At 45.5% G+C, this 11,700-nt stretch overlaps 1 long non-coding RNA gene across 3 annotated transcripts; it reads left to right on the top strand.

Moving 5' to 3' along the window:
• The first annotated feature begins 339 nt into the window (after positions 1-339).
• On the top strand, positions 340-9,294 carry LOC103348123 (uncharacterized). Of its 3 annotated transcripts, none has more exons than XR_007918716.2 (3): positions 340-734; positions 6,770-6,860; positions 9,066-9,294. It is a non-coding gene; the product is annotated as an uncharacterized lncRNA (long non-coding RNA). The 3 variants fall into 3 exon arrangements; XR_516567.4 differs by lacking the exon at positions 340-734 and adding an exon at positions 6,333-6,399; XR_516569.4 differs by lacking the exon at positions 340-734 and adding an exon at positions 6,407-6,629.
• Positions 9,295-11,700: the final 2,406 nt, after the last annotated feature.

Here is an 11,700-nt window from a genome sequence, read left to right as displayed (position 1 = left end):
CTGGGAAGTTTTTGAAGCAATGTGGCCAGGAGAAAACATGACAGCTCTGATGTCAGAAGCCTAGGACTTCTCAAAGGGCACACACCTAACATGTGGCCCCAAGGATTCCTCCCCCATTTGATAAGTTATACATAGGAGTGCTCAGAACCTACTTAATCGACACATGGATATGTGTCCCTGAAATTGTTTGTGCAACAAACTGCATGTGAATCCGAGAGAGGCCAGGGCGTCAGAAGGGCGAGTGTCTGGGGATATTTTAATATTCAGTATTTCCAGACTCAGCAGGCAGCGGGCTAAATCTGTCTGCTGATGGGCAGGCATGAATTATGAAACCACTCACGTAGGTTGAGAGGTTGCCCAGAGTTGGGGCACTGTTGCCACCAGTGTCTACTCCAGGTGGCGGGGAGTGGGGTTGCTCCGCATCAGGAGGGAGGGGGAGATGTGAACAGGGGCAAGGATCACCGTGGAGACATGGCCCATAGTCCACTGGTCCCAAGTCCTGCAGAGAAAAGTGGGCAGCATGATCAGAAACCCGGAATAAAACCCACAGCATGGACCCTGCTTTTGTGTGCTGGAGTGTGAGGCTGCCCCCTAGTGGCTAAGGTTCATAAGGGGACTGAAGTTCAAGGAGACTCACCATGAACTTCCTGTGGAGTTCTGATGCCTCCTCTTGCAAGCGTGTGTGCTATGCAGGTTGTGATGCTCCAGTGTGAGACTGAATGCAGGAGTCCAAGGTGAGAAAAACCATGAGGGCTGGAGACAAGGCAGGGGGAGGTGGTGGCTGACTGTGTGTGAGGGGCAGCAAATACAATGAAGGAACCAGCCTCAGGAACAGCACATCAGTTACAAGTATTTATTGATGTTTGCCTTGTATCTGACTTTGGTTTGTATCTGTGTGAAGTACATTCTACAAATTTTCTCAGTTCTCCACAACCACCCTAATCATTCCATATCCTTCTTCCTAAATTTATAGATGACAGAGAAAGAATCCAAAGTAAGGTATTATCATTACAATGCTTGTGGTAGTTAAAAGCTGTGCAATATCCAATCACATAGGCGCTTTACAAGCATTATGCTATTTAATCATCACACTTATTTTATGACGTAGGTTTTGTTATTTCTATTGTCATCATATTAAAGAAACTGAGGCTTACAGAGGGTATTTATTAGTTAGCTTTTACAATATGGTAAACTACTCCAAATTTAGCAGCTTGAAATAACAATCACTTATTTAGTTTTTTTTTTTTAAACTTTTATTTAATGCATATAAATTTCCAAAGTACGACTTATGGATTACAATGGCTTCCCCCCCATACCGTCCCTCCCACCCACAACCCTCCCCTTTCCCACTCCCTCTCCCCTTCCATTCACATCAAGATTCATTTTTGATTATCTTAATATACAGAAGATCAGCTTAGTATACATCAAGTATGGATTTCAACAGTTTGCTCCCACACAGAAACATAAAGTGAAAAATAATAGATGATTTTTTTTAAATGATGATGAAATCAGAGCAGACCTATTGTCATGTTTAATCCCAGTGAGAGTCAACTTGGGAATTGATAATTTTTTTTTTTTTTTTTTTTTACAGAGGATCAGTTTAGTATGCATTAAGTAAGGATTTCAACAGTTTGCACCCCCATAGAAACACAAAGTGAAATATATTGTTTGAGTACTCGTTATAGCATTAAATCTCAATGTACAGCACATTAAGGATAGAGATCCTACATGAGGAGTAAGTGCACAGTGACTCCTGTTGTTGACTTTACCAATTGACACTCCTGTCTATGGCATCAGTAATCTCCCTATGCTCCAGTCATGAGTTTCCAAGGCTATGGAAGCCCTCTGAGTTCTCCGACTCTTATCTTGTTTAGACAAGGTCATAATCAAAGTGGAGGTTCTCTCCTCCCTTCAGAGAAAGGTACCTCCTTCTTTGATGACCTGTTCTTTCCACTGGGATCTCACTCACAGAGATCTTTTGCCAGAGTGTCTTGGCTTTCCATGCCTGAAATACTCTCATGAGCTTTTCAGCCAGCTCCGAATGCCTTTAGGGCTGATTCTGAGGCCAGAGTGCTATTTAGGACATCTGCCATTCTATGAGTCTGCTGAGTATCTCACTTCCCATGTTGGATCACTCTCCCCTTTATTTACTCCATCGGTTAGCGTTAGCAGGTACTAGACTTGTCTATGTGCTCCCTTTGACTCCCAGTCCCTCCACCATGACCAACTGTGAACTGAAACTGATCACCTGGAACAGTGAGATGGCATTGGTACATGCCACCTCGATGGGATTGAATTGGAATCCCCTGGTATGCTTCCAACTCCACCACTTGGGGCAAGTCAGCCTGAGCATGTCCCAAATTATACATCTCTTCCCTCTCCCATTCCCACCACCATGTTCAACAGGGATCACATTTCAGTTAATTTTCAACACTTAAGAATAACTGTGCATCAATTACAGATCTAAACCAGTCATATTAAGTAGAACAGATAAAAAAACTACTAAGAGGGATAATGTATTAAGTTGTTCATTAACAGTCAGGGCTATGCTGATCAAGCCACCGTTTCCCATAGTGTCCACCTCACTCCAACAGGTTTCCCTCTTGGTGTTCAGTCAGTCGTCACCGATCAGGGAGAACATTTGGCAATTTGGGTTGGGTTCAGCTGCATGGTTCTTCTGGTCTCAGCTCATCCAGGTCTCGCTGGGCCATTATGATTTGATGGTCAGATCCTGGTCAGCTACACAGTTCTGCTTCAAGGAATTAGTCATTCATGGGCTGGGGTAATGGTGGAGACTGGTCCAGGTGTCTCTCATCATTCAACAGGCTAATGTAAGCTGGTGGCTGGGAGGGATCTGAGAGACAGTGGAAACTGCGAAGTCTCTTGAGACTTAGGCTTAAAACTAGCATGGTGTCACTTTTATGGAATTCTATTGGCCAAGGAAGGTCACATGACCAGCCCGGAGTCAAGGGATGAACCATATAGACCTCACCTCTGGTAGGAGGAGCTGTAAAATCACAAAGTGTAAAAGCACAGAGTATGGTTACAGGGAAAGGTGGAGAACCGGGATGATTTTTGCAATGTTATCTCTGGGAGTATGTAGGGGAATGGAGGCTAAGGAGGGGCTCCCAGTCAGAAAGAACCCCCTAAGAGTTTTGGACAGAAAAGCAGATATAGGCTGGTATGCCTGAAATAGTAGGTGGCAGGAGAGTTGGAACATCATTCTGAGCACATTATATGCATTAACTCACTTAAGTCCCACAAACACCCCATAAGGCAAGTCCGTTGGTTATCCCATCTATACAGATGCAGACGTAGAGGCCATGGCTCGGGGAGGTTGGATAACACCTGAGTCACACAGCTAGACAGCAGCAGGGTCCGATTCCAAGCCAGGGAGTTCAGGCACAAAGCCAGAACCACTATTAACTGCTGTCACTACAACAGAAAGGAGGAAGAAGGCAGGAAACAAAGGAAGGTGCTTGGTGCTGGGTGTTGAAACTACCTTCTGTAGAGGCCTGCAGACAATCAGGTGACGACTCCTTGCCACTCCCTTTTCTTTCCCCACTAGTTTCTGCATGAAGATGGGAAGAGCTGGGAGACCTCTTGGATTCTTTTCTGCCTCTGTGAGCCTCCAAATTGGTGCACAGTAGTGGCAAAGTATATTCACTAAGAGGTGGCTGTGAGCAGTAGAAACTGATTCGGTCCAGCTCAAGTTTGAAAAGAGACATTTCTTGGGGCCAGTGCTGTGGCACAGCAGGCTAATGCCCTGGCCTGAAGCACCGGCATCCCATATGGGCGCCGGTTCTAGTCCTGGCTTCTCCTCTTCCGATCCAGCTCTCTGCTATGGCCTGGGACAGCAGTAGAAGATGGCCCAAGCGTGGCTTTGGATTGGCACAGTTCCGGCCGTTGCGGCCATCTAGGGAGTGAACCAGCAGATGGAAGACCTATCTCTCTCTCTCTGCCTCTCCTCTCTCTGACTTGCAAATAAATAAATAAATCTTTAAAAAAAAAGAAAAGAGACATTTCTTAAGGAAGTACTGGGGAGCTGTCAGAATCAGAAGGTCCCAGGAAAGGCAAGAACTGGACAAGCCCTTGGGACCTACCTCAACGACAGTAATTTGTAAGCTCACTTTCTAATGTGTTGCTAGCCAACGATGGTCTACAGGTTTCCCAGCACTGTCTCTTCAAGTCCCAATTTCCCATGACTGAGAGTCTGCCACAGTGTGGATCACGTGTGCTTATGTTGGACCAGTAGGGTCTGGCCAGGGACAGGTGGACATGAGCACAAGCAAGGCCCCTGGGGAATCACTTGGGGTCGACTGCTTGGTGGCAAGATCAGTTCTAAGCACCGTCACCTACACCCACCTGGAAAGCTCCAGGGATGTACCTCTTGGCAAATCGGAGTACATCTTCCTCTCCCAGGGACTCTAATGTGTCCAGATTCTGACCAAACTCAGAGCCAACAGCTTCCTGGCAGAAACATATTCAACAAGAGAATTTGGATATGGTCTTATTAATTGCATTCATTTGTCAGTGGCATTTTTGAGCCCATCAAATAACTTTCATTAAATTATAACAACCCACGACAGGTGATATATTTAAACCCAAGCAATTTTGCCACACAGGTTATATTTATAAGGCAGTGCTTTTCAATCCTGACTCCTCGAATGATCCAGTTATAAAATATTTATTAGCACTTCAAAGGCATCTCTTTTTTGCATCCAGTATCTTCTCCAGGAGAGACGTCGGGGCAGGCAGCTCTATTTGTTGCTTTCACGGTGTGATGTTCTTTGTGTGGTTCAAAGGTGCTTCCTTACATTTGCAGGGAAGTGAAGCTGGGTTTTGTAGATGAACAGTTTCTCTGCTGAGCTGTGTGTGATTTACCCCAAGACTGAAAAGGCCACTTGCATAGATTAAGTGGAATCTATGGTTTTCAAAAAATAAATTTGCTACTTAAATTTCCAGAAGGCAATTTCTTATACATGAGCACACCTGGCTTCCACACACATGCTTTATGACACTGTCCATTCTTATTCTTTTTTAAAAAGATTTATTTATTTATTTGAAAGTCAGAGTTACACACAGAGAGAAGGAGAGGCAGAGAGCAAGAGAGCGAGAGCGAGAGAGAGAGAGAGAGGTCTTCTATCCACTGGTTCACTCCCCAGTTGGCTGCAATGGCCAGAGCTGTGCTGATCTGAAGCTAGGAGCCAGGGGCTTCTTCCAAGTCTCCCATGCGGGTGCAGGGGCCCAAGGACTTGGGACATCTTCTGCTTTCCTAGGCCATAGCAGGGAGCTGGATGGGAAGTGGAACAGCCAGAACTCGAACTGGTTCCTATATGGGATGCTGGCACTACAGGCAGTGGCTTTACCCTCTATGCCACAGTGCTGACCCCTTTTCTTATTCTTGACAAGAAGACAATTTTTATGGAAATGTAATCTATTAGGGCAGTGTTTGGCTTAGAAATTTAAGACTTTGGTATGCAATGTTTCTAACTTTGCCACTAATCAATTCCTGATATGACCTTGAACAAACAACATCTCTCTACTTTTGTTAATTTCAATACATCAGTCTGGGATTGGTAGATATCCATCAGGATTGTGCTCAGCTACTTAGTAGAATAACAATGAAATTCTAATGATAGGAGTTTATTTTTCTACACTGACAAGTCACGTGGTAGGGATCTAGAGTTGGTGTAATAACCAAAAGAGGTTACTTAGGATCTAGGCTCCTTCTCTGTTCTTGAGATCAGCATGTGGTTTTTAGTTTTATAAAACAATTTTATTTGAAGTGGAGGGAGAGAGAGAAATTGCCCACCTACTGGTTTACTCACCACATGTCCACGATGGCCAACACTGGGCAAGGCTGAAGCCAGGACCTCGGAACTTGGTCCAGGTGTCCCATGTTGCTCACAGGAACCCAACTACCTGAGCCTTCACCACTGCCTCCCAGGGTCCGTAGCAGCAGGAAGCTGGGGTCAGGAGCCAGAGCTGGGCATCCAACTGAGGAACTCTGATAGGGGATGCAGAAGTCCTAATTTCTGGGCCAAATGCTCATCCTCAGCCCACGGTTTCAGTTAAGAAGAAGAAGGCTGGGCAAAAAGCAAGAGTAAAAAAAATGCCAAGTGAGTCTCTATTTTTAGGGAAGCAACACATTTTCTAGAAGCTCCCCTCACTGCTAGTCTTCTGCTGACATCTCATTTGCCAGACTGAATTATTGGCACCCTACATGCACAAGAGCCTGGAAAAGTAATCTTTTTATCTGGACATGTTGCAACCCCAGATGAGAAAATAGTTCTGTTGACAAAGAAGAATAATGGATATTGGGTAAGAACCTATCAGTGCCCTCCTCTTCCCCAGAAGGCAGAGCAAAACTACCATTTATTGGTCTGCTACCTGGTGGTGAGCATTGTACTAAGCCTTTTTCATCTGTGTTTCCAATTAATTCCTGCAACGTATCTATGTGCAGTAGATGTGAACTCTATAGAGTTGAAGGAGCTGGGATTCAGAGAGATCAGATTACAGAGTGAGATGAATTAAAGTAAATCCTCTATAATGAGTTCAGAAGTGCTGGAGGAGGGCTCGAGTTACTGGGAATATTTGCTGTTGGCTTCCGTGGAAGGGACTTGAAGGTTTTTACTCTCTTCTTTGCACTGTACACCCCTGGAGGGGAGTTTGGGTGAACTCCTGCCGTGATGTTTGCGGAATCTGGGATGCTTGCTGATCTCTGCGTCTCCCTGACAATGACACCAGCGGTTTTTGGTTTCCCTAGAGCTGAGCTGTGGTGGCCTCCCTCTCTGGAAAGGTTCTCCCTGTGTTGGATCAAGAGCCCTTCCTCACTGTCACCATGTTGCACATGGCACGTAAGTCACCTGCAGTGATTTGAGGGGAATGGAGATGGCCTCGCTTGTCCCCAACTCTCAGAAGCAAATAGCATTGATGAGCTGGCGTCTACAAAAGGGATGATGGTGTAAACTGGTAAGGACACAGCGTGGGGAGGCAGAATACTTGCTGCCTTTGAATCCCCTTTGCTGCCTACTGGCTCTGGGATTTGCCTGTTATTTGATTACCTCTCTCCCCAGTTTCCTCAGGTGTGAACTGGGTGATCGTAGAACCTAGGCTGAGAGTTGTGAGGATTAACACACATGAAGCATGTGGAACCATGCCTGCCACAGAGCTGACATTTGCAAGTGCCAAAGTCTGTGCTTGCTGCAAATGTCCTCGTTTTCAAACAATTTTGTAACACCCACTTTTGCAGACTTATTCTTTTGGATCTTGAAAGCTAAGTCATCGTGATGTCCCTAAGTTGTGAATATTGTAGTTATCAATTAGTGCAGATAAGGAAAAGAATAGCTAGTATTTGTTGAGCTACTATTCTTTTCGCTTTTTCAAAAATACAGATGAACTGTGCAGCATGAGCTGAACTGCCTGGAATTGCGCCACATGGTGGCCCTGTATTGGTCAACTTGGGAGAGACAGATTGGTAAATAGCAAAGATCACTTTGCTTTTCACAAGTGGTGCTACGTCTACAGGTTTTAAATCCGCTACTTCTTAACCAATACTACTTTGGTGGGCCCAAGGGGGCCCACTTTCATTGTGTGGTTCTCCTGCCTTTCCTCGTCTTGCAGCCCCTGCCCACTAAAACATGGTCAGCAGGATGAGGTCAGAGGGTCTGCTCCCAGCTTGTGCCGTGACATTGGACAAGTCACGTCCCCATTTGGGGCTTTGGTTCCCCAACTAAGAGGCAATCTCTAGGGCCCTTCGAGCTTGACGGTTTCCCAATCCTCACCGGAGGATGCTCTTGAACTTGGGAAACACAGCCTGCTTGGGAGAGTTTCATTTTGAGGCTTTTCTTTTGAGAGCTGCTTTAATTTATTGGGCCTCTTTCTGTCACTGAAGAATCAAGACAGCAAAGACTGAAATTCTGTTTTTCTTTTCCAAATGCGATGCTTAAGCAAGATGCAGTTTCACAGAGCAAATGCAGAGGAGTAGAAATGAATAGGGTTTCTCCTGTCTTTGAGCAGTCCCAGAGGAGGCTGTACACAGCAGGATAGCCCTTCAGCCAGATGGGCTGCCGGCTCCGAGAGCCAAGCAGTCACAGAGAATAGAGAAATCCGTTGCGGAAATGAGGAGAGGCGGGTTGCTGTGCGATGGTTTATTCTCACAGCTGAATCGAGTCTGCCTGGAGGCCAGAGGGAAGATGGAGAAGATTAAGCACGCCAAGAGACTCTCAGACACGAGCTGATGGGTGTGATGTTCCAAGTCTCAGTTCAGGGTCTGATGGGACTACGGCCCATGCGGCAACCTTGGGTGCAAGGCATTCTTGAGAGCAGGGTTAGCCGCAGGGAATGTTGGAAAAGAGGGCTAGATGTTACTCAGTCCCCTTTGGTGGCCTTGCCCATGTTCCTTGGTGCTGTGGACAGCCTGGGAGATACAGGGCCCTCTTTCAACCTGCCTTATCTAGGCCAGCCTTGCTTTTTCCTGTGACACCTCATTCTCAGTTTTTTTTTTTTTTTTTTCCTGTCCCATCCCTTTTATCATCAACCTTATTGAAATTTTACTTGGGAATATAGTGGGTAGAAAAAATCATGGCCTTTGAGCTCAGAGTTTTGGGTGGTGATTCTGGCTCTATTGTGGTTGGGAGCTTGGGTGGATTACCTGATTATCCTGAGCTTCAGTTTCCTTACCTTTGAGATGGGTAGATGAGCTGGGGCTGTGAGGTTTGTTCTGGGGAGGGAGATAAGCATTGATGGCTGAGAGCGCTTTCCTGGGCTAGTCCTTTTCCCGCCTCCTTCTATCCTTCAGGAGAGCCTCAGATTGCATACTCTTAGCTCACTCTTGAGGTCATCTGCAGACCATTCCCTTACAGCCTAGTGCTTCCCGTGTCTCTTGGTCTGCAGGTGCTCGCTGGCTGTGGAAGTCTGGTCCTCACCTTGGGCAGGTTGGAAGAATCAAGAAGTTAAGCATGGGGCTGACGCTGTGGCATAGTGGGTTGAGCCTCCACCTGTGGTGCTGACATCCCATATGGGTGCTAGTTTATGTTTCAACTGCTCCTCTTCTGATCCAGGTCTCTGCTTTGGCCTGAGAAGGCAGAAGATGGCCCAAGTGCTTGGGTCCCTGCACCCACGTGCAAGACCCAAAGGAATCTCCTGGCTCCTCACTTCAGATGGGCACTGCTCCCGCCAGTGTGGCCATCTGGGAAACTGAATCAGTGGATGGAAGACCTCTCTGTCTCTCCCTTTCTCTGTCTGTAACTCTACCACTCAAATAAATAAAATAAAAATTAAAAAAATAAAGTTAAGGCTTGGCTTTGATCTTGAGCATAGGAGGATGGCAGTTGGCAGATGAATACCCAGCTCCCTTGTCCAAAGGTGGCAGAGTTCTGAGGCCCAGTTTCTTAGAGGGCCTCCCGTATGGTCTCACCCCAGAGGCCTACAGTGACAACACATGCATCATGGGCCAGGGCTGACTTCACTCTCTTCCTTGTACACTTCACTACCTCTTCTTCGTGCTCCCTGGGATCACTTTGAAAATCAGCTCTTCAGATCCAGATCTTTACATCCTGGGTGTCCACACACATCCACATTGGGAGACAGGTAACCCAGTATTCTCTGGGAACAAATTATGGAGCTCCCCACTTTCCATCTTCATTGTTGGACTCACGTCTTCCCTTCTGGAGTCTGGTCCAGGGGTAGGGAGAGGAAGGAAATCACGGCTGAGAGCAGTGCTTTTCAACTTCAGGTCCTAACTCAATAGGGAGTGACAAAGTTCGCTTTCTAAACAGGAGGAAGATATGACGTGCCAGAATGTATTACAGATTGTGAGAGTATATACTATTATAGGGGCATCCCATTTCATTCATTCACATGTTTGCTTACCTGTTGGTGAAGTACTGTTTGCAACACAGATCATGGTCCAAAATTTTGGAAGCCACTGCCATAGATAGATTCTGTGACTTTTTTCCCACCCCAGAACCCACTCTTCTCTTTTCCTCTGGTGACAGCACCTCAATACTCCTTACAACAAAGAAAGGAGCCCATGTTCCTTGTTGTGCATAGTCTTAGTAGGACTGTCAAGTACAACGTCTTTTCCTTCCTTGGTCAAAAAATACGGCCACATGATCCACACCAGGTCTGTCAGGGAATCCACATTCTGAGAGGAAAAACACAAGAGCTGAAAACTGTTGAAAATGCTTCAGTCTAAGGGAATAGATGGAGGATAATGCCTTCTTTCCCCCCTGCTCCCTGGATCCCTGGACTTGATGCATTTCCCTTCCACGTTCTGCCTGTTTAGCTGTTGAGTTGGTTCTGTAAAACGTTGGTGGAGTACCTCTCTCTTTGTTTTCCCTCTTAGGTACCTGAGCTAAGTTGCTAGAAACCAAACAACTCCCCTATGTATGAGGGCTTTGAAGTTAGCTGGCACTGACAGTCCTGTTTCTTGGTTGTGCAACTGTGGAAAATTACTTGACCTCTGCAGACTTCAGGTTCCTCTGCTGTGCAATGGGGACAGTAATGCCAGACTGACGGTTATAGATGATGCTTAAATGGCCACTGGCTCTAGATGCTCAATCAATGGCGACTGCTATTGTGGACCAAATGTTATTCATATTTGTTTTACAAGTGATGATTTTTCAACTTGCAATGATCTGTGGGGTGAATGAATGAATCCATAAGAAAATGTGGATCTTCACAACAAAAACGCACAGTTAATTTTCTCCTAGTTTCTTTTTAGCTATTAAAGGGTGATCTTCTAGTTCAAAAATTTAATATGAGAAAATCTCTATGACTTAAGGTTAGGCAAAGAGTCCATTTATGATAATAAAAACACATTTCATATGAGAAAATGCTTCAAGAAATTTGACATCATCAAAATTAAAAACTTACTGGGGCCAGTGCTGTGGCATAGTAGGCTAAGCATTGGAGAGTTGAACTGTTGAACCAGTAGATGGGAGATCTCTGTGTCTCTGACTTTCAAATAAAAAATGAAAAATAAGTTAAAACAAAATAATTCTCATGTGGATTACATATTTAAGTAATGTCATTTTTGATATATTGGATGAAATAAATCTATTATAATCAATCTTTCCATTTTTTTTTCAAATGTAGTGACTAGCAAGTTATAATTTTGCTACATATCTTGCTTTGTATTTTTATCAGACAACACAATCAGGGAGTAATGGGATGCCTGGCTTTCTCTCTCTCCACTAGACAGTTGGGTGTAGATCTGTTCACCCAGGGCTGACCAAGGCCCACCCAGACTCCCATGTTTGGAGTCCACTCACTTCTTCCCAGTCTGTCTGGGGAGGTGAATGCCACTCTCCGTGTCTGAGTTGTTTCCTGTCTGGTTGCCTTTCCCTAAAGAAGGAGATGGCAGGGTGGAACAGAGCATTGTACAGAGTTGGGTGGAGTGAGCATTAGACATTGAGAACAGCGAGGTTTGAAATGAGACTTGAGGTCAGTCTATTCTAGGCACTCCTTTGTTGTACGGCTCTGGATCTCTCTTAACCTGTATTTTTCATGTGCTAGAGGGCGAATGTTCCTCCAGGGGTTCCCTTAACTCAGAAAGCTATCCCCAGGGCAGGCAGGGCAAGTGCAGGACAAGCGCCTGTCTGCCTCCAAGCAGTGACGATTGTCCTATTGCTCTTACTGCCTTCTGTGGGGCTTGCTTTCCCACCTCAGCCTGTTTTATTTCTTTCTCTCTTT

The sequence above is a fragment of the Oryctolagus cuniculus genome, chromosome 6 (genome assembly GCF_964237555.1).
Source record: "Oryctolagus cuniculus chromosome 6, mOryCun1.1, whole genome shotgun sequence".
Taxonomy (NCBI): Eukaryota; Metazoa; Chordata; class Mammalia; order Lagomorpha; family Leporidae; genus Oryctolagus; species Oryctolagus cuniculus.
Note: the sequence above shows the minus strand (reverse complement) of the source record. Positions and strands in the feature narration are given on the sequence as shown.